Genomic DNA, 24,578 nt, shown 5'->3' with positions numbered 1-24,578 from the left:
GATAAATGAAAGCAATGAAAACTCTTGCGCTACAGATTTAGGAAACTCATTGCATGATTAATGCAAAGCCACAAGTCATAATGTGAGTTCCCTAAACTTACCGCATAATATATTCAATGTATTTAATTTGTCAGATAAGATATTACCATGTAATATAGTATCATGTAGGTTGTCTGCAAGTTAAGTTACATACCATTGTCTCTAAATGGGCTGTCTCATGAATGATTTTCCTCTGTATTTTTTGGATATTTTTAAAATGTTTTATGGACAGTTTTTGGTGGTGTAGATTTTTCTAATGTGATTTCAGTATGTGGTGATGGGTATGTTAGGCTCTGTTACATCTATAGCCTAGTTACAGCCTTAATTTAATTTACTGCAATTTTTGAGTCTTGACATTGATCAGCAGGTAATGCAGTTTTGCAGATGGATGCTTATGACTGATTTTTATTTTACATTTTATTTCTTATTTTTATTTATTTTTTAATTTACTTATGATTAGGTGTGTTTTTGATTGTGTAAATGTTTTTCTTTGTTAGAACAAGAGTGAGTTACAAAGACTGATCATGTGCAAGATGGTGATAAATGTTTGGCGACACATGAGAAGTGGTAATACATTATATGCTGTCTAATATATATATATATATATATATATATATATATATATATATATATATATATATATGTTCCTCTATGTCATTTGATAGAAAAGTGTATACATGGATTGCAATGGTCATCTCCATCACTGATTTGCTGTGTCTGTTTTTTTTAATTTTCTCCATGGTTGTGCAACCATTGAATTAGTATATATATAAGTAAGGGGGTGGGGGGGGTGCAGAGAGGCTTGCACCCCCCCCCCCATAAAACATGTTTGCTGTGGGGAAGATTTCCTATCAAATGAGATTTCAATCAAATGGGTTTAACCATTTAGGATTCAATCAAATGATCATTCACTCAAATGGCCTAGACCCTATATATATATATATATATATATATATATATATATATATATATATATATATATATATATATTTATATATTATATATTCTTTTGAAAGAGGGGAATGTTTGCTGACAGCAAATTTAATAAAAGGGTTTCATATTGTGTTGCTTCAATGCTTGTGACTGTTTTGGCAACATGGGTGCTTTACACTTGTGTTTTGTTTTATTTTGGAAGATCGATTTATCATCATCATTTGCTTTCCAGACAGTTAATAGTTATGGTGGTCAGGATATGATATTTATTTCATAAAGGAAAGCAGCATGCATTTCACTTAACTCTCTTGCATTTTGGATTTGTTATTGGTCCCCTTTTGTTCATTCCGGAAAACATGTACATTACAGAATGGTGCTAGTGAACAGCACTGCAGTAGAAGGTGATGATTTCACCTTATGTGAATGATTTAATGTATCTACCTGCTAATGTGGATTCGGTGATCATGAAATGCATGTACCAGATGATGGTAGTGGTAATGATAAAACTTGTATTTTTGGCTGATAGAGAAGGGCAAAGGGCATAATGGATCCATCTGCTTGAGATGGTGGTAGCTCAGGTGGATGTAAAAGATCCCACATCATCTATCACAAAGAGGAGGGGTTCTTTTCTTTAGACTTTTTACATTATTTATACAATCATATTTATAACATATATTTTGTCATTTCTTTCCATGTTTTTAAAACATCAACATATAATGTACACAGAAAAGAAAATAATTATTCCCACTGACATCATTTCATGAAATAAAATTGACTTTCTAAGCCAACATCAGTTATTTGTTAACATTTCTTTATCTATCTCCCTATCCTTTCTCCACAACTATATTATTTCATCTAGCACATCTTTATCAGCTTTTATTTATTACACAGTAATCCCTCATATCTTATTTTCCATAATCTCCAAACTGATAAAACAGTATTCTGTCCCATTTCTCTTCTTCAGTTTTTTTTCTTCCCATATTTTCCAAATTATATAATATCCATTGTTTTATTTTTATATCCTTCTCATTTATATTTACTTTTAAAGATTTTCTAAAACTGTTCATTTTTCCTCATTCTAAAAAACAGTGTGTTGTCATTTATTCTTTATTACACACATTGCATTTTCTTTCCTGCAGTACCTTATATTTTATGTTATCTTTAACTGGTAATTTATCCAACAAAATTTGCCATAGAAAATCCCCTGCTTCTTAAAAATTTCGCAAACTTTTCCTTCTATTTCAGTTTTACATCTTTTTTTAATGCCTTCCAAGGATACTCTATACAATAGTTTTGCATAATATTGTTATACTATAATTGTCTGTTTCTATCAGTCTTATTGATTTTCACTTTCCATAATTTTATTTTATTCTCACATTCTTTTCCTACCATATTTTCTTGTTTACCAGCTTCTTTTCTGTCTTTCATATTTCGATACTTCTTCATATCTTGCATGTAACATTTTTCCCATCATTTGCTACTCTCTTGGTTCATGAATACCTACACTTTGCACTGAGTGTATGTGCTCCTAGGTTTTCATTAAATTTAAAACAGCTCTGCATGTCTGGCCTGCCTTCAGAGCAAGAGTAAGTACTAGCAAAGTATGCTAATGAAGGCATAAGTAGGTGAAACGCATGCTAATTAAACAATTCAACATGGTAGAACTATTTAGGAATGTACAAAGCTTGCATGTACATATGGTACTTTCTTTTGATCTCAGTTCCAATACTGTTTGGAATGCAGCCATGAACATACTTGGAAAAAATGTTAGCGGTTGCTGCTGCTATTACTAACTTGTATGTGCAACAAACTTTAATACAAGGTGCTGCTGCTACTGCCAGACCTTGGGCTAGAAGGAGAAGAGTGTTCATACAATGTTTGACTTATCAGAGACTGAATGATACAGAAATTGTTCAGTGATACAGATTGGACAGGTATACCCTAGAGGAAATATACAACCTCTGCCACCCACACCTGAGGCCCCAAGAAAATCATGGAGAACCAATCCCACTAGAAACCAAGGTATGTGTAGCATTGCACATACTAGCTACAGGCACTTTCCAGAGACCCACAGGGGGTATATTAGGGGTTTCTCAGACCTCACCCCCCCAAAATATTGCATCTTTTAAATGCAGTGCTACAACATATTAGAAATCACATCTGGTTTCCTTGTAAACCCAGAGGAGAGACTAACTGCCATGACAAATTCTATACCATAGCACACTTACCTGATGCTCTGGAAGCCATAGAGGGCACACACATAGAAATGAAAGCCCCACCTAGTGAACAGAGAAAGTTACATCAAATATCACTCTATCAACTGTCAGGTGGTCTATAATGACAAAGGGACCATCTACAATGTGTGTGCAGATAACCCTAGCAGTTTTCATGACGCACACATATGATACACCTGTGACCTATATGTAAGGCTTGCTAGGGTAACTTTCCACAAGGGCATCTGCTGGGGGATGCGAGTTATGTGCCAGAACCTTAGTTCGTGCCACCCATGACAAACCTACACAATCTAACTGAGCAAGAATACAGTGATGCATCTCCAAGAATATACTATATAATAATTCTACATAATATTGTTATATTTTCTGTTTAATCAGAGTATGTATTCGGCTTGCTTAAATCAAGGTTCTGAGGTCTAGATACCTGTGGTGGTGCTCTGCAGTATGACCCAGGCACATAGGCCAAAATGCTCATAGTCTTTGAGATGTTGCACAATATAATTGTTAGGAATCAGCTGTTAGGATAACAAGGCCAAGGACCACATTTTTCAGCCCCACAGGCAGAGCCAGTAGGGCCAGCACATACAGATGAGGAGTCTGAGGAAGAACCAGCAGCTGATGATGATCATGGCAGACATAGGTATGCACAATATGCTACATCTCTGGCTAAGCAGCAGTGGATAGTACTCACATTCTGACTACCTAAGTGAAAAATTAGATGCTAAGCACATGCATACAGTAAAAGTGATGCCTGCAGAATTCCTCATCCTTTACTTATGGTTATGGTCTGTGAGCATCAGACAGAGTCAACCCTTGAAGACGCATCTTATATCAGGAGTATTAACCAAGGTAATTGATGAACCGGTAAAAAGTGATATATAAATAATTAACCTCATATGCAAGTACTGTATGTCACTAACATGAAAAATGGCTCAACTGTAGAGGAATGTCAAATTAACTCACGAGTGATCTATGCAATATGGGTACATGATTCTGCCCAATACTATGCATCACTCATTAGAGTTGCCCAGTGTAGATACTTCATCAATGACCAGGGCAATCTTACCATAATTTGTACAAGGTACTGAGCAAGCACTAATTATGATTTAATAGGACTGCATTAGTGTGAATAATAGAACAAATACAATGATGATCAAGAAAGACATTACAAATCATTTACAAATGAGCAGGAAAACCAAAACACTTGTGCTAGCACTACCTCCTAGCATCTCAGACAGGTCTAAGCCATGCATGGTAGATTAGTCAGTTCACTGTCACTGCCCCTGACCAGGAAAATTACCTCTCTCAGGACTATTACTGCTTGTTCCATGACCCTGGCTAGATGTCAGGGTGCTATTTGAACATGAACAATGTCTGCTGGATGACCTGTCATTACAACTATATTCATGAACATGAACACATGGCCTACCATGTCTGCGTGTGGACACCTCAATCACTAATGGAGCAGTGGAAGTAGTGCCACTACAGATGCAGGATCTGACACAGCCATGTCAGCTAACACCTGAGATGTAGCACCTCTCTAGTCATGTGGATGTTGACCTCCCCAGCAGACATTCCATTACAGATACTGCCTGATGCGGTGTGTCATTCATCCTAATCAGGGAGTCACCCACATGGCTCAGGAAGTCATATTACACAACATGCAGTACTCAGACTATCTTTTCTGAAGCTCTGGTGTAATGTACCTGTGCATCTGTAATGGCCTTACATGCACGTTTTGTGGCACCTACCTATTCACCACCATCAGATGGATTGTGACCAGCAGACCTCCTCTAAGGACCTTTACCAACACCCATGTGTGGTACTTCACCCTCAAGATGGCTACAGGGAGACTCAGCCAGCTCTGCAACTGGAGTAACCACACTACCCTGATCAACTGTGTCATCCTCAACCTGTCCTAACTCTGATGTCTCTTTGTCATGGGTATGCTTAGTCAAACTGACCTCTGTGTCAGACTGACCTTTTGCATCCACAGACTGTGCCTCTTCATCACTGCCATCATTATCAGAGGCTACCAATACTCCGACATTAGGCGGTAGTAGTTCCACAGTGCTGGTGGCAGGCTCACCTGTGATAACAAGTAATACACACGACAGCTAGAGAAACAGAAGAAAAACTGATCAAACGTATGATACATAAACCTGAAATTAAGCAATAATAGGTCAATACAATTAAGAAAGGCATTGAGATAGACATAAATACATTTTCTGTATAGCAATAGTAAAAAAAAGTTATGAGCATACCATTTGCAGGAATTCATGGAAACTCAGTATTAGATGTGCCTAGACAGACCAAATGGAGATGAAAGAAGAATAATAAGAATTATAATGTCAATGCCCCAATAAACAGGAACATCAAAAACATACACATACTAAGAAAGATCTTATACACTTATCTCTCCAGCCATTCTCTCTCCGCTTTCCTTCTCTTCCCTCTTATATTTCTCTGTCTTATGCTCTCTCTTTCCTCTCCCACCCCTTGCTTTCACTCCCTCTATATAAAAGATAATTAGTAGTATGGCATACCTGGAGCTTCACCAGTTGATACCTTTTGGTCATCCTCCACCTCAGAACCTACATCAGCCACTACTCTGGAACCCCCTGATGAACTGTCTGTCTGGATCCCTTACAGTGGACAGGAATTCCTCTGTGTCAGTCAGTGATGGTTCAGTAGCAGGACCACTACTAGTAACCCTCCATTAACATGCTATAATGGGTCTTTTTTGGACTTTGGCAATCATGTCACTGCTCCCAATGTCTGCCACCCACAACATTGACATCATCAACCACCTGACACTAGATATTGTCATGGAAGGACTTGTTAGCTTTAACCTTCTCTAATATGTGTGATCCATGTCAATGAAGGGCCTGCACTATGACGTCATTCTCAGCATCACAGAACAACAGTTTATGTGGGCCAGATTTCTTGAAAGACATATCCTTGCATGTGATGAAAAGGAACACAAACAAATATATGTGCCAGAAAATTAAGCAAAGTGACCGGCAACAAAAAATATGAATGTATGCAGGCATCATTAACAGAAATAAACTTATGGTTCTCTTGAACTATATACATGTAATACACAAGTAACCCCCCCTCCCAAAAATAATTAAATTAAAAGCAATAACAAACCTTTGGTAAGGATAATGGGAATGTGTAAGTCCATTATAGATAACAACATTAACAAAATATAGAATTAAAATGTAGAAAGTTAAACCTTTTTATGATTTGGGATAAACGTCTGTTAATACCAGGCATATATAAGAGGCTTACCTTATTTGTGGTTAATAGTATAGCATGCTTTCTGAGGATTGTATTGAGGTTTGTGGCTTGATTTCATCCTCAGTGATGTGTGACATGTCCCAGGATTTATATACTAATGTACACAATGGGTTCTTGAGTGACACAAGAGATTGGTTGATGTCTGGAGATGATGCTCCAAAAAAACTGACTTTTGTTGTTACAGCTTACCACTCAAGTGGTTAACAATACTGATAGTGTTATGACTTTATTGTGAGATTGACAAAATGGAGAATCAGGAAGGAACAGATTCAAGACTATCGGTGATGGTGCTTCTGGTACAAAGGGGAAAGCCTATGCAGAGGTTGTACTTTCCATTCTGAATGCGGATAAAGAAGTTCCAAATGATTATGATACACCAAACCATAAGTAAAATAAATTGTTCCAGGAGGGTTTTAAATTAGACTGCTCCCTTTTAGAGTGGAGGAATGTGAGAAATGTGACAAAAACTTGAAAAAAGGTTGAAAAGTTATAGAGGCTTGCACCTTGATAATTTATTTTTTAAAGACTGTATTCAAGTGTGTCGAGTCCTGAAGCCAATAAGAATTTACAAATTCCCACAGTCTTACAGAAGGTACAGTTTTACACAGAGAATGGTTAGATTTGTTTGATCACTCTGGAATTGTGTTTATGCATTTATTAATGAAGAATAACAGTAGAAAGATGGAAAAGTTAGAGAAGGAAATTAGAAATTTGCAGGAAAGCATTATTAATTATTTGTGTTTTGTATCATAAGAGGAAATTTACAGGAAGATTTTTTAAATGTGCAGAAGTACTATGAGACTGTAAAAAAGAAAGAAGTTGAAACTTAGGAGGGATGAAAAGGAATATAAATCCAAGAAGCTTTTTCCAAGGTGCAATTAAATAAATTTAAACATTTGAGTAATTTATCTGGTGGTGTGGTTGAACATGATAATGCATTTAATGAGCAATTAAATCATGATTTTTGTTAGCCTTCCCCAACCACTCAGATGATTGGAATGCCTAAGAGAGAGAGAGAGAAAAGGCGATTACTAGACAGTCTCCTGGCAGAGGACCGAGAAGGGTATCTCCATGACAGGAATTATCAGGAGACCGAGCAGCATGGCAGATGTTGGGGGACTGTACAATGGGGACAGGGCAGGGGAGAGGGCAACAGCATTAAATCCTGACTAAGGTGTTGTTTTTGATTTTGAAGGGTTTAAGATTCACAACTACACACCTTTGGAAATTACTATTTTTGGTGAGCTGTTGTCAAAAGGGTTTGCCTTTGTGCATGCAAAACCTTTAAGCCTTGTTGACACTGAGTTAAACTTATATAGAAGAAAATTAAATCTGGAATTACCTTTTGGTGAGAAAATAACAGGTGAGGTTATAGACTTGTCTTTTGTTCATTAAAGTGCATTTAATCCCAACTTTAGCAATGCATGAACAATTATGTGAGCATGATTTAAGACAACTATTCAAAAATAAAAATATGCTTAATATATATCACAATTTGACAGTTCATAAAAAGTTATTAAATGAACTAAAAATAATCATTCAATATGCATGATAAAACTAGATAAATGTGAAGCGGTCATAATAATGGATTATTATACCTCCTCCAATAAGATATTGGAATATTTACACAATGAGAATTATTTTGCGACTGCTTTACTGAATGAGATAAATATTCTAGTTACAGAGCTTATTTGATGGTAAATGATATTTGTTTGGAAAATAATTTTGATAAAAAAATGGAATATTTGAAAGTTAATAAACTTTTAGGCCCATCAAAGTTTGAGCTTCCCAAGGTATATAAGAATGTTTTGGACCCACCATTAAGGTCTATAATGGCATCAGGTGGTTCGTTCCAAGACTGAACCTTTGGCCAAGTTTGCTGATTTTAGGTTAAAGAAGTTTTTTTAATGATAAACAACATGTTTTAATTGATTTTTGGCACTTTCTAATGGAAGTTGGAGTAACTGAATTTAATAAGGATAGATTAGTTGAGACAGAGGTTAAAGAACTATTATACTGCATGATACCAGTTTGTAATGGTTTTATGAAGCCTTGACCAAAGTAAGTGAATTGATGCACAGTGGGATCAAAGTATTATGCACATTTATGGAGCTGATTTTGTGTAATAATTATGTGTATTTTGAAGAGGAACACTACAAAAGGATAAATAGAGTAGCAATAGGGCAGCAGTGGCCCCAGTTTTCAACAGTATAGTGTTATGATAGTGGGAGAATAATTTTGTCTTTCCATGTGTCTAAAAATAATATGTTTATAAATATTTTAGATTTTAGGATGATATATTTGTAATATGGAGAGGGGATATACAAATGTTAAATTTATTTTTGGGATGCAGTAACTAAGCTACATCTTTTTTTAACATTTACATTTGAGTGGAGTGGAGATAGTTTGAATTTTCTTGATGTGGTTATCAAAAAGAATGAATTGGATGGAATATGTAAGTCTGGTATTTTTATAATGTCCACCTTTTCTAATAGTTATTTGGATTATAATAGTAATCCTCATTTATGGCAGAAAAAAAGTTTAATTAAAGGATCAATGGTGAGATTGACCAGACATATTAGAAGATGAAACATTTATTGACGAAATTAGTAGGTTAAAATTAATGTTTCTTGGAAGGAACTATTCATAAATCTAATAGACAATATTTGTGAAAAAGTTACTATAGGGAGAGTAAAAATGTTTAAGCCTATTTTTAAATATCCAGGTGATATGGTATTTCAAAGAGAAAGTACTGGTGGTTTTACTAAGGCTATTGTGTTGACCTTTGGAAAAGGGTTGTATGAGATCAGATCCATTTTAAATAAAAACTGGAATGGAATGAACTGGTAACAAGTTTTGATCTGGAAGAAAAATTAGGGAAAAGGCCTAATACTGTGAACATGAGGAGCAAAATATTAAGGCTATTTTAGCAGGAAACAATAAGGTTCATCCAAATCAAAAGAGAAGGATGGCTAAGTGCAAGATGTGTCATTATATTAACAATAGTATTAGTATAGTGTTGGGAGATTACCCAAAAAGTCTAGTGAAGAATGACAGACTTAATTGCACTACATCAGGGGTAGTATGTGTTAACACCTTTATATCATGCCTGGTTTTTACATGAGTAAAACTGCACACTCACTGAAGGATTGAATATACCACCACTTATATGGCACAGGAAAAAGAGACACCAGAAATACCTTGAGCATTCAGGCAGAAAAATGCTTAAACTTTAAGATGTTTATAATTTATGTGCTTGAAAAGGCAGCTAGAAATATTAGGGAAGGTAACTGGGAAAATTATTTGGACACTCTTGAATTGCATTGGCAAATTTTATTAAATGCATTACAAGTTCCAGGAATTAATTACAAACTATCTGTCCTAAGTTTCTTAGTGTCAAGGGCAGATAGGGTATAAATGCATTTAAAATTAATTAGTTAAGTTTTTATAACACCTATTAACACATTTTTTAAAAGTATGTTATTATTTTATATATTTATTAATAAAATGTTGTTAAAAAATTATTCTTATATAATGTTTTAATAATGTAATTAAAATCGGTTGGTTATTGGGGCTTTTAGAAATGGTATGGGATGAAGTGATGTTATTTTTGTTCTGATGAAGTTCCAGTTTTTGGAATGAAAGTGCTAAACTGTTTAACTGTCTAATAAAGGTACTGGGTGCATGTAGTATGGAGCGGTATGTTTTTTATTCTTACATTTGTTGGACTACAGTGTAACCTTACCATTCATACTACTCATATAACAATTATTTGTAACATGTGTTGACATTCTCAGAGAAATATTGCTATATAGGCAGGTAAAATTACTTGCATTTACTTAAACAAAGGCAATACATGATAAAACAACGCCAATAGACAGACTGCAGACATCACGCAATGCTATGTGAAATGTATGCCATCACCAATGTTCAAAAAATTGATTTGTAAATAAAAATCACATACCTTTACAGAATTTGTATGACAGTACCCAAACAATTGCAATTACAGCTGTGAAAAAGTAGTATCAAAGCCTGTGGATCCAAGCAGTCTCCGCTACTGCAATACAAGTACCTTACCAACACAACGAGCTTATACAGTGCAGATTAACCCCATGTGAGCACTGTGAATATGCAAATCAGGTGTCAACTCATTATTATTCATGAATCACACAATTTATATGAAGTACTGGGCAGATATACATATCATGAGGATATACGCAATGTTGTACCCACACTCAAGAAGTACAAGAATGAGTATTCAGAAGTAGTGCTTGTAAGTATGAATGTTTAGTATTACTTCAGTAATAATTAAGTGTTCACACACTTGACATTTTGATGTACACTTACTGAGGGTGTGCCAGGGAGAATAGAGTTGCCAAAAATTTAGGAATTGCATTGACTGACTCAGGAGAAAAGCTTTATAGAATTTTATTACTAAATGCATATGAGCTAACTATGCCTCTGAGTAAAAAGTTGTCTGTAATTCATATGCAGTGCATAGCAATTAAATATAAAATACATATTCTCATAATATATCCAAATGGAATTGCATTCATGTTAGAAAAGCCTGAAAAAGAGAATACTACTCACAAAAAAAGGAGAAAAACTGTATTGCTAACATTTATTACAACTGTTAAAGGAATTGCTAGCTTAAGTGTCGCAAGTACCCCATTCATCTACATATCTACTAAAAAATTATAAAGGGCAACTGTGAGAAAATGTATTATTGTGTACCCTTAATGTAAAGTGATACAATGTCCCATATAAAAAAACACCAAACAAGTGTTAAAACACATCAGACTACAAAGCCAGCGAAAAAATGCCACCAATCTTAATTAGGTGATTGTTTGATTAATTGTATTTAAGTGAATATATGTGTGTATATATATGGATGTATGGTGTGACATATTTTGTAACTCCAGGAAGGCTGTGCCAAGGCGCCAGAGTGTTATTCAGTGTGAATAAACTATTTAATGCAAGATTGGTGGCATTTATTTCGCTGACTTTGTAGTCTGGTGTGATGCAATGTCACAGCCTGAGTATATGTAATGTACTTTCTTTCTTCATAATATGTCTATGTATGTGGCAAATACTGAAAATAATCTGAAATGTGTCATGTTAATTCCATGGTTTCAAGCCTCAGATCTACAGAGGGTGCTGTTTGCATGAAAGCAGTGATGCTTAATGTGCATATTTTCTTGTTATAAGACAACAAAATTAAGGAAACATAACAAAGATACCTTCTTCAGTCCTTCATTTTTTAATTCATCCTTTGCCTACAGCTTGGCATTGAACACTGTTGACTGTCAGCAGTTACTATTTATTTATTTATTTATTTTACATTTGTTAACTGGGCTAGTCTAACTGGATATATTTCCATTTTCAGTAGAGGCCTGGGGAGAAAAGCTCCAGTAGTAGACAAATTGATTATAAAATTTGAAATAAAAATACAAGTGATGCAAATCATAGTTGATACATAGTAAATGAAAGTAGTTAAGTAAAGATACTAGAAGAAGTGAATAAAAATGGAGATAAAAGATGACATGTACATTAATATAAAAGCTACAAATATTATGTGCTAAATTAATTACACAAAAAATGAGAAAAGGGTCTGAACAATGATGGTTCACTTCCTAGGGCAAAAACTCAAATTTTAATTTGGAATGCCATCAGTAGTGCAAATGAGACTGGTGCCTGTGTGCTGCAGTCAGTACTCTGGAAAGTAATGAGTGAAGAAAACGCACCTGTCTGCTACCTATCTCTATGGCATAAGCTGTAGATACATTGAGCTGAGAACAACATCAGAAATAATGGTTGGTTCACATCTAGGTTACTGATACTTTTACTTATGGGGTTAGATTAAATATTGACACACATATATATATATATGAATTGAACAGCCTCAGTCTGTTTGATAAATGCAAAATGTTATGTATAGTCATTAAGTGTTGCTGTTACAAATTATTTGCTGTTGGAAATGACTATTCTTATCATTAATAACAACATTTGCTACGCATGATCTAAAATATGACAGTTTATAAATTGTGACAACAGAAGATCTGTAAGATGAGGGATGCTGAAATATTGTATATCTAAAACATGTCAGTACTCTGGAAAGTAATGAGTGAAGAAAATTTTGATATCATTTCCTTTGATTGAAATACTTTTGATCAGTCTGTTTACCTCTGTAATTAACCTGCAGTCTGTGTGTGTATATTAAGCTTAGTTTGTTTACCTCTGTAATCTTCATGCAATCTATGTGTGTACATTAATCTTTGTGTAACATGTATTTAGGAGCTTTTAAGAGTATATTAAGCATAGTTTGTTTGCCTCTGTAATCTACATGCAATCTATGTGTGTATATTAATCTTTGTGTAATATGTATTTAGGAGCTTTTCTCCCCAGGACTCCATTGAAAATGGGTTCATTAGGCCCAATGGACTATCCTGGTTAAACAACTGCAAATAAATAAATAAATGTATAATATATGCTGGATTACTTAGCTATATCTCCCAAATAATGATAATGGCAGTAATACATTTTGTTTAAAAGTATGTTATTATTACTAGTATATTCTGTGTCAAAAATGAGCTACTGTCATCTGCTTTGTGTCCCCTTTCTCAATTATTGGTATTACATGAAGACCTGATGATGTGCAATGCAAATGCAGGTTATGATATCAAAATATGTTAAAAGGATGAATGTTTCAGGTTAATGCAAAGCTTGATCTGTTCATTGCTAGATATGCCCTAGAATTGTTTTATTTTTTACTTTCTCTTGTCCATCTGCATTTGCACACTGCTTGGCAATGTGCAGTGACAGTTCACTTTCGAAGGCAAAAAACATAGATTTTAATTTGGAATGCCATCAGTAGCACAAGTGGGACTGGCACCATCGTGCTGCATTCAGTACTCTGGACAGCACTGAGTAAAGAAAATGCACTTATCAATTACCTATCTCTGTGGCACAAGGTGTAATTGCAGTGTCTGGGGAAAGAGCACAGGTAATGCAGGGGTCAAAGCCAGTTTACAGAAAATTTTACAGAGGGGGGTTAGAATAAGTATTGCCAGACAATTTTCTCTACTAATATAACATTAAATACATATGACAATTACAGATATGAATTTGACAACACAATCATCATTAATGATTGCTGCATAACTCAAATATTATGTGTGCAAATTATGTTAAGCATAGCAGTGATGATAGTTAATACACAATTCACTCATATAGGTACAAAATGCACAATAATTACAATTTACTATGAATCATCCCATATAATAATTATGTGTGTAGGACAGTATGTCATGTAAACTATGTGTAGAATGTAAACCAGCATATATTACTTAGGTAATGCAACTCCATGCATATGAAAATTTCAACCACAAATATGATCTTTTATGTAGAACTCTGTTAAAATATTGCTAGTTAAAGTAATACACATACAGGCATCTCTTACATGCATTTCTATTCAGTTTGAAAATTGTATACTTCAACTTATTACTTAAACATGTAAGTTCTCCTGCGACATTGACAGTTAATAAGCAATATTTACCATGCTATCATTCTTTTTTGCCATGGGTTCAGTTCCCATGAGGTATTAGTCAATCTTCGTATAGTGTAAGTCTCAACAACACATTATGTCCCAATTCATTACGTTTTACTTGTAAACAACGATTATAACAAACTTCATAAATCATTTCAGTATTTAACAGTGGAACATGTACAATTATGGGAGCATCATACAGCCAAGTCTCACTGCCATATTTCACACCTTCATTGTGTTTTGATGGAATCATTCAGAATGTCACTGCCAAGACATTTTTGTGATTTAATATCCACAAATGCAGCTGACAAGGCTGTGTATCACTGTGCACAGGCTGGTAAATGCAATATCTGAATTGGACAACAATTCAGACACATAGTACTAGGTGACATTTAGTAGACATGGCAGACAAAGGTGAGGATGGTGCTCCATTTAGAGCCTAAAAGTGGTGTGAAGAGGAGTCTAGGAATTTAGTGACACTCCTTGTTAAGTGCTACAGCTTTAGGTTATTGCAGGGGAATTGTAGTGGGTCTCACTACAAAGTTGAGGCTTGGAATTGCTTGACCAGGGCTATCTTCGGTACAGCCAGTATTCCACATGCTGGGGAACATTGTCATGACAACTACACTGACATTATGAGGCACAAGCAGGACCACATGAGTTGAAGGGAGGATGAATTTAGGAGTGCAAACACACCTGAGTTGTCTAAGTATAGTGAACTACCACCAATCAATAATATAACATGGATTTACCACCCAATACATTTATTCATTAGGCTTCAATCTTTTGTCTTTTTTCTGTTCTGTACAACTGCAGAAATTATTTCCTTGAACAGACAGGGACATCAGGAGACAATGGTTCACCTCAGAGAGTTACAAGTACAGATCAGGTATAAATGCAAATCAGATCATACTTTTTAGGGCACAGTTCAGATCAGTTTTAGTAGGCATACCTAGTCTTTATGTCAAGCATACATACATGCACCAATAGGTCTGGATGATTGCATTAGGTAGTGAGTACAACTAAATGTGTGCTGGTTCAATTCTCAGCGGCAGAAATTAGCTATTAGTAAAATATTACATTACATTAAACATTCTGTTTTTGCAAGTGGGTTTATATAATTGGAATGCATATATCAGAATTGTTTCCATATTATTTAATAGCACTGAGACTGATTTACTTTATGACTTATTAATGCCTTCACATCATATCTGGATGTGGTGAAGGTGCACATAGTTATGTGTCATATTTGCTTATGTATTGAGATAGTAATGTGACATAGCATTAATGTTATCTATATTTTGTTTCCCCCAGCCCTATCTCTGTTTATCTCTCTGTCTGTCTCTCTTTTTTGGTAGAAATATTGCTGCTGCAACACAAATATGGCTTGACTGCCATTCCTTGACAGGTGGCTGTGATGATACCACTACAAGCAGCACAGATACCCAGCATATCTGGGTGACAACCTTTCGGCATTGCCTCCACAAATCCTGCACTACCTGCTCCAACTGCATCAAGAAGCTCTGAACCAGCTGCTGGTGCAGTTCTACCTGCCATGAGTAGTACTGGAGTTAGTGAGTTTCTCAGCTGTCAGGAGCTGACAGGGCAGGAGAGGAACATCATGGATACGGGCTTTGGTGCCGGAATCCTCGGAGCAGAAAAGGTCTCCTGCATCAAATTGCAAAATCAGTGCCACGTCTAGCACTGCCCAGATAACTGAGACAAGAGACAGTGATGATAGTTCTGAGGCAAGGACTAGATTTTCACTATGCTCAAGCTAGATGCAGATGTGCCTCTGATGAGCTCTGCCTGTCTCCAGTCATGGTGCTCCCCAACCTTTTGTGTCCATTATGATCCCTGTCTGTCTTGTATGTCTGCGCCTGCTACCTAACCTAACCTACGTACCTGAACCTCTTATTCCTAAGCACCTTCCCCAACAGTCCTCTCTCTACAAATAAAATAAAAAAATGGGCATCTGTCCACAAAAAAATATATATCCCATACATAGCACTCCACTTCACCTATGCAACTGTTTGACTCACTTGATTTGACCCAATTGACCATACATTATTCTGTTGTTATCACCCAGCCCCAATGTGGTGGCTCTCCAAATTCTTAAAAGTCTGTTGGCAAGTCTACATTTATGTTGTGAAGAAGTGGATAGCTATGGTGCTCTCACATCACCATCCTGCATATTCCTCTGTGGTTTCCCATGTATCCTACCCTTTTCTTGCCCCATATTTTCACCAGTGTTCTATTAACCCTCTCTTCACATGTTTAATCTGGTCAAAAAATAAAATCACATGCAACACACAGAAAAATCTGTCACTTTTTATCCTCCGCAATTGCGCAGATCTCGGCATTGCACATGAATGCTGAATGATGGTGAAAGACATTTCACATCCTATGGCAAAAAACTGGTGACTTTTTGCTGTAGCCCACACTAGCCCAGTTATCTTCACACAAATGTGCTTAAACCTGCTGTGCTATAGAAATACAGACTGAAAGCAGTATTGTGAGACATTTATTAGGCTGCTGGATGTAATGTACACCTTATGGGATGTTACAGTTGTCATTACTGTAATAAAGCCTGGCGCCTACATTCCCCTTTGCTTCAGTCTTTTACCACCGTGTCTTCAGCCTTAAGGCTGTGAAATAAAAGATCTTATGGGGCATGTTGAGATAATTCACTTGTCAGTAGACTGCCTTTTGTATAGTGTAAAGGGTTACAATCCATAGCTATGTCTTAGTACTATTTAATGTTATTTTTATTTTATTGTGAGTGTAACTGTCTACATATGTTATTAACCCATAGTTATCCTGCTTATGTTTTAATCATGATTCTACTTGTCTACCCCTGCTTGCTCCCTATTGGAAACACTTTCTTGTACAGACCATCACAGATTAAATATGAGGAAAGCCTAAGAGTAACACACCATAAAGATAATCAGAAATGGCCCAAAAATAAAAATCCTTGCATGCCTCTCTCCCTGTCTCCATTCTTCTCTCCCTCTCTGTTCACCTTTTCTGGCACATAACTTTTTTGCATATTTATTAGGCTATTGGATGGGAGAGAGGTTGGTGTAATGGTTAAGGTGCTTAGAAACACAATGTGCAGGGTTTGATTCTGACATGGGGTAATTGGCTAGGCTTAAAATGGCCCATAAGGGCAGTTAGCCTAGTATTAACCTATGAACCTATGTAATGTGCACCTTATGGGATTTTAAGATTGTCATTACTGTGATGAATGCCAGTGCATACATTCTCATTTGCCTCAATCATTTGTCTTATTTGAATGTTGAGAAGTAGGAGTTCCAGGTCTGTTGACTGCTTTTTACATAGTGTCAAGGTTTGAATCCACAAGTATGTCAGAGTCATATTGAATGTGTTTTATATGACTATTTTGTGTGTAACTGTTGGCTGAATATTTTATTAACCCACCATTATCTTGCTAACATCTTAATCTGCTTGATCTCTATTGGCAGCACTTTATTGTGCAGAACATGACAGAATAATTATGATGACAAACCTACAAGTAATACACCACAAAGATGGCCAGAAATGGCCTGTAAACAAAATTTTCTGTCTCTATCCCTGTCTCCTAATCTCTCTCTCCCTCTTCTGTCTCATTATTGTCTCTCCTCTGTATTTGCACAATACCTGGCACTGAGCAACAATAGTAACAGAAGGTAAATGGCACTTCACAGCTTATGGCAAAAACTTGTGAGCGTTTCCCTTTGACCTCTTTAGTCTGCTGTTCTTAAAGCAGCTATGTTTAACATCATTGCACTATGGACTATGAGGACAGTTATTAACATATGTTGCACAGGCTGCAGAGTTGAATGTGCACTATATGGGATGTTACATTTGTAACTATTGTTAGTATGCTGCATACAGATTTCTTTGCTTCATAATGTTTCCAGTCTGGGATGCCAACAGCATTAACATGTTTGTTCCATTATGTGTTTCAAAATCGGTCCCAAAATGCTCATACCTTCCCAGAAATAAGTGCAAGACACTTTTTTTTTTTAAAATAAAGGCTTTATGTGGTAAGAAGTATAGTACACTATGCAGATCCGAAAAATAATGCTGCTATACACAGATAAGGTGATAGGATAGATTTAGAGGTATTTCCATACATCTTCTGAAGTATGGCACCTACAAGTCTACTATCATGTAATGACTGTATTACTCAGTGATGTCAGACAAACATATACAATTACATAAGACTCAGTACAACATGCCTCAAATATATGGACAGTCACCTGATATGAGGGCTCTCCAAGTATGCACTGTATTACCCATATACTGAAACTTTATTGCAGTTGTCAGGACAAGTGTGAAAATCATGACACATAAAACATTAACATAAACATCTGTTCTGAATTTTATCACAATCAAAACAGTTTGTATATCTGCACTCTCCTTATTTGCATAAAGGTTGGCATGAAACACCATAGAGTATTGTTAATTCTTGTTCTAAGTTCAAAACCTCAAAATGTAATTACACATGAGCTAATACAGTGCCACCAATTGCTCAAATGAGCTTGAAAGCAGTGTACTTCAGGGAGCAGTTTTGGAAAAAAGTTTGACTATCATCGAAACATCATACTGAGAAATGGGTATATGTCACACACACTACACTACCACTATGTACATCAATGACAGGATAGATAAGTTATCTAACAGTATGTAATTACTTGTGATCAATACACTGCTGTAACTTCTGCTTAACAAGACACATGCCTTTTTACCCAAACATGTGATGCACACTAGCTTCTCTGCAACACAGTGATGTAGTAATCCTTATAAATGTACATTATCACACATTTAAAAACAGACTACATCTCAGCGTTTATGGCTGATACAATGGCTTCTAGATTGTTTAATTAGATAGACAGGTACTCAAATACAGCACTATCATGTGTGTGTGTGTGTGTGTGTGTGTGTGTGTGTGTGTGTGTGTGTGTGTGTGTGTGTGTGTGTGTGTGTTCCTGTAGTGCTTAGTACGACTGGCTTCATAAATGCAAATAATGTGTACAGTTCCAGTTAGGAGAAACATTTTAACTGGGAGAGGGCTTCCCCCTCACTTTCGCCCACACTTATCACAAACATCTTCAATGCATCTTCAATGCAATACACTGATGAGGTCATCCTTTCAAAAGTGCACTCTCATAGGTTCATAGGTTGGTACTAGGCCATCGGCCCTAGAGCCTATACAAGCCTAGTCAAAACAATTCCCTGGCTATTTCTTCCCACAGTATTTACTTCCCTGGACCCCTGTCTAACAGGGCGACTGACGTGACCCCGGGGTGAATTTCCTAACTCCCATCCAATCATCAAGGTTCCTTTTGAAGAGGGCCAAAGAGGCTCTGTGCTTGACATGTATGGGCAGTCTACTCCAGAGTCTGGGGAGTCTCTGGGTCAGGAACTTATCCCTCCAGCATGTTTTGTTCATTGTGATGACAAGGTTTAGATCCCTGGAGCATGTGTCTCTGAGGGATTGGGATTTTTTTAAGTGTAGCATGTCCAACAGCTCTGGGTTTAACATGGCCTTGTATGTTAAGCAGAGATCGCCTCTGAGTAGATGAAATGCGACAGAGTATAGGTGGAGTTTTTTAGATGGTCAGCATATGGTATCTGCTTTAGTCCTGTGATTCTATTAGTGAGGTACTTCTGCGGCTTTTCCAGTTGTTGCAGATGTCTTGAGAGGTACATACCAAATGGGGTGTTGTATTCTATAATGGGTTTAATGAGGGATGAGTACAGTGGGACAATGACCTCCTTTTTTCTGGATGAAAAGCCCTTAGTGATGAGGTGTGCCACATAGAAGGATTTCCTGACTATTGTGGTGATGTGGCTATGAAAGGTGAGACCACTGTCCACCTGTGTCTCTAAGTCTCTTATCACACTTTCAGTGTTTAGTGTACTGCCACCTATGTGGTAATTCACGGTTACATGTTTTTTCCCAAAGGAGATAACTATACATTTCTTGGCATTGAGCTTGAGCCCATGGCTCTGGCACCAAGCATCTGTTTCTGTAAGGCCCTTTTGTAGAATATCCACAAAATGTGGGGATTCATTAATGGCTCCCAGTTTGCAGTCATCTGGGATCTTTGTTAGCCAGAGTCCCTTAATGCTGGCCTGTACTTCAGAGAAGTAGATGCCAAACAAGAGCGGTCCCAGGACTGAGCCCTGAGGTACTCCACTTGTCACTTGTCTGGAGCTGGGTTTGGAGTTGGCTACTTTTACAGTGTGGGTTCTGTCAGTAAGCCAGTTGGCAACCCATCGAGTGATGTAGGGATTAATGCCCAGCTTAGTAAGTTTATCTATGATTCCAGAGTGGGGGATGGTGTCAAAAGCCTTGGTGAGGTCCAGATAGGCAGTGTGGGCCACTTTATCCTTGTCCACGGCTCTGGAGACTGATTCAAAGAAGTCAATCGGGTTCTGGAGACAAGATCGGCCCTTCACGAACCCAAACTGCGTGGGGTCCAGTGTTTGAAGGTTGCCAATGTCTTTGTTTATAAGTTTCATGATAATCTGTTCCATGGCCTTGCAGATCAGGCTTGTCAGACTTATGGGGTGGTAGTTCCCCAGATCCAAGGTGGAACCCCCTTGTGGAGTGGGATAACTGTAGCCGTGTGCCACTCAGTGGGCACAAAGCCTGAGGTGAGGCTATGATTAAACATGACACTTAGATGAGGTGCCAGTTCATTTTGTAGTTCATGTAGTACACAGCCTGGGATGTCATCTGGTCCCATGGATGCTGTACTCTTAGCTTTGGAGAGTGCATTTTTTACCTGTGTGGCTGTTATTACCGGAATTTGGCAATCTTTCAGTATTGAGATAGGCCCTTTAGGGGGTGAGAGGGGATGAAGTTTGCACTGAATCGATCTGCCAGGATATTGGCAATATCCTTGGGATCAGTATATTTAATGCCATTCTGTTGTAGCTCACACCATATCTAAGCATTGCCATTTAGATTCTTGACATAGCTATAGAATGCCTTGTGGTTGTCTTTGGAATCTTTGGCAATTTTATTTTCGTAACTAGCTTTAAAGGATTTTATGAGGGATCTCAGCTTCTTACTGAGGCTGGTAAGGAAGTTTTTTTGCATCCTGGGATTTTCCTGTTTTCTGCAGCAGTTTCTTCCTTTTGTTGTAAAGTTTGTTTAAGGCAAGGGACCACCAGATTGGCTTCCTTTTTTTGGAGGAGAGAGCATTGGTCCTATTGGGGACGGCACAATTCATGCATGAGTGGATGTGCTTGTACAGTGCCTTAGTATAGGGTTCAGCAGTAAAACTTTCAGTTCCCGTCTGCATGGGTGTCATGAGGTTTGTAACTTCTGACTTGAGTAGCATGAAGTCAGACTTCTACTGTGGTACTTGTTGTTTATACTATGTTTTGTATATTGTGTAACCAAACAAGTTGGTGGTTCAAGTCCAGCATTGTTTAAATACAATGACTGTGTGCATGTGTCTGCACTGTCAGGTCAAAATTGGCTTCAGCAAAAGATCCATAATGTAGACATCCACTTCCAAGATATATTTACATTAGGAGATGACCCCCCCCCCACCAATTTCCTGCAATTTTAGCCAAAATACATTCTGCACGACACAATGATGTCATCGTTTCAAATATCCAGTATTTTAGTTGTGTAATTAGACTTCACTTAAGGCACTTGGTATTGAGACTGTGTTCTCTAGATTGTATAGCTAGATAGGTATGTAGTTCAATTCCACTAGCGTGTCTCCAGTGCCAAGAAAGTATGGCTTCAACAACAGATATGATGTGTATACTTCCACTCAGAAGAAACATTTGAACTGGGAAAGGTTTCCCCTATCACTTTCTCCCACATTTTATCGCAAACATCTTCTCTGGAACACACTGATGAAGTCATCCTTTCAAAAGTGCACTCTCTCACTGTTGGAGTCAGACTTCTCCTGTGGTATTTGCAGTTGATACTGTGTTCTCTAAATTATCTAACTAGATAAATAGGTGGTTCAACTCTGGCATTGCTTAAATACTATGACTGTGTGTGCCTGTACTGTCATGTAGAATAGGCTCCATCAATGTTGATAAACAATGATCAGATTGGATTTATAATGAACAGGAACACCTATGATAATATCAAGAGAATACTATCAATAATTGATTATATAATGATTCAAAAAGAGATAACTTTGATTAATCTGGATATCAATAGTGCATTTGACACAGTTAATTGGGAGTATTTATTATTTAGTACTGGAGGGTTGTAATTTTTCAAACAATTTCTTACAATTAATCAAACTTCTCTCTGAAAACTCATTTGCATACATTAAGATAGGCTCATATACTTCCCAGTCAATCATGATCACTAAAGGTACCAAACAGGGTTGTCCCTTGTCCCCATTGCATTTTGCTCTAGCTATAGAACATTTTGCAAATTATATAAGATCAAATAAAAACATTAAGGGCATACTAATAAATAATTATTTGCAGATGGCATCCTATTAACTTTGACTGATTGCAATTCTTCTCTTATCTCAGTATTCCAAGCAATAGAAATATTCCAGAAGAAATTGGGACTCAGTTTTAATGAGAATAAGACTAAAATACTACCGGTTAATTATAACATTAATAAAATAGATAAGAAATTACATAACTACATTATGAAAGATGGTAAAATCACTTACTTAGGGATAATCCTGTCTGATAATATAAAAAAATATAACAACCTTTAATTATGATGATAACTTAAATTCCATAAAACAAACTCTTAAAAAATGGAATATATTTTTTACTATGGAAGAGAGACTCTCCTTAATTAAAATGATTATTCTTCCTAAAATTCTATATATAATATGATTTTTATCCCTCCCACTCCCCAACAAAAATAAAAGACTATAAGTCTTTATTTCTAAGGTTTCTGTGCTTCCCTATTAAGCCTAGATTGGCTTTAAACTGCCACATTATGGATTAGACATCAGGTGATATTGATCTTTCAGATTTAGAATTATATTTCTTATCCGCACATTGTTAAGAGAATAATTTCTTGGTTAAACAACAATTTTAATGCCAAATGGAAAGATATTCAGGGAGATAGTTGGGGTAAATCCAATAATTTAACAAAATCATATGATACTAAAATAGCTACTACTAAATTCCATTGGTTAGTAAAATACTATTTTATAGAAAACAAAAACAAACCAGTTAACTTATTATATTACTACAATAATAACCACCTTTAAAAATTCATTTTCAGGAACCCTGAATATAAAGTATGGATTTTATATGCATTTCCAATTACCTATACTCAAAATAGTATTAATACTTTTAATTTAATGACAATGACTTCACTGAAAGATAACAATCAGTTATACTGGTATCAATTATTAGACAATGGGAAGCTATAAAATGTTGACCATATTATTAAGTTTCATTTAAGCAAAGGCGCGTGGCTAGAAATTCAGAACTGTAGTCAATTAGCTGAATATAAGATTAATCTGATGCAACCAATAATTAGAAATTATTTCCCCACATTCATTGGTTTGCTCATTACCTTAATGCACCAGAATATAATTGGAAAGGGACTTTTATCTAAAATATGTAAGGTACTTAAGAAATCAACAGTATGTTACAGAGAAACCTATTGGGACTATTTTAGACTTATTAAATACTCCAATCTTCAAAACAAATTACTTCATCACAAAGGTGGAGGATATTCTCTTGGATGTTCTTACATAGAACCTCTATTATACCACATAAAGCCAAACTGATGTATAATAAAGACATAGGATGTTGGAGATGAAAACTAAATGTTAACACTGGCTGGCAGCATATGTTTTATGACTGCATAAAACTTAAAACATATTGGAATACTATGAATTCTCTTTTACAGTCTGTTTTAATGGTAAATTTATGTTGACCAAATCTCTTATTTTATTTAATATAACTATTCCCACTTGTGTCTTTTACATAGTATCTTAACATTAACAAGAAAAGTCATCCCCAAGAACTGGAAGAATCAGACCACTCCTATTTTAGACTTATTAAATACTCCAATCTTCAAAACAAATTACTTCATCACAAAGGTGGAGGATATTCTCTTGGATGTTCTTACATAGAACCTCTATTATACCACATAAAGCCGAACTGATGTATAATGAAGACATAGGATGTTGGAGATGAAAACTAAATGTTAACACTGGCTGGCAGCATATGTTTTATGACTGCATAAAACTTAAAACATATTGGAATACTATGAATTCTCTTTTACAGTCTGTTTTTAATGGTAAATTTATGTTGACCAAATCTCTTATTTTATTTAATATAACTATTCCCACTTGTGTCTTTTATGTAGTATCTTAACATTAACAAGAAAAGTCATCCCCAAGAACTGGAAGAATCAGACCACTCCTATTATGAAGGAATTTGTACTCTTGGTAACTGAAGTCTGTCATCTTGAACTTATCACGATCAAGACAAGAACATCTAGAAGCATCTAGAATCACCTCTTCATATTATATATGGTTGAAATT

At 36.1% G+C, this 24,578-nt stretch overlaps 1 long non-coding RNA gene across 1 annotated transcript in view; it reads left to right on the top strand.

Moving 5' to 3' along the window:
- LOC122815675 overlaps positions 1-24,073 on the top strand; it is a 167,550-nt gene extending 143,477 nt beyond the window's left edge. Inside the window, exon 3 of the long non-coding RNA XR_006366982.1 lies at positions 24,020-24,073. This is a non-coding gene — a long non-coding RNA (uncharacterized LOC122815675). The remainder of the gene's footprint in view (positions 1-24,019) is intronic.
- The last annotated feature ends 505 nt before the right edge of the window (positions 24,074-24,578 follow it).

The sequence above is a fragment of the Protopterus annectens genome, chromosome 11.part0, assembly GCF_019279795.1.
Source record: "Protopterus annectens isolate FY-2018-M chromosome 11.part0, PAN1.0, whole genome shotgun sequence".
NCBI lineage: Eukaryota > Metazoa > Chordata > Ceratodontiformes > Protopteridae > Protopterus > Protopterus annectens.
Note: the sequence above shows the minus strand (reverse complement) of the source record. Positions and strands in the feature narration are given on the sequence as shown.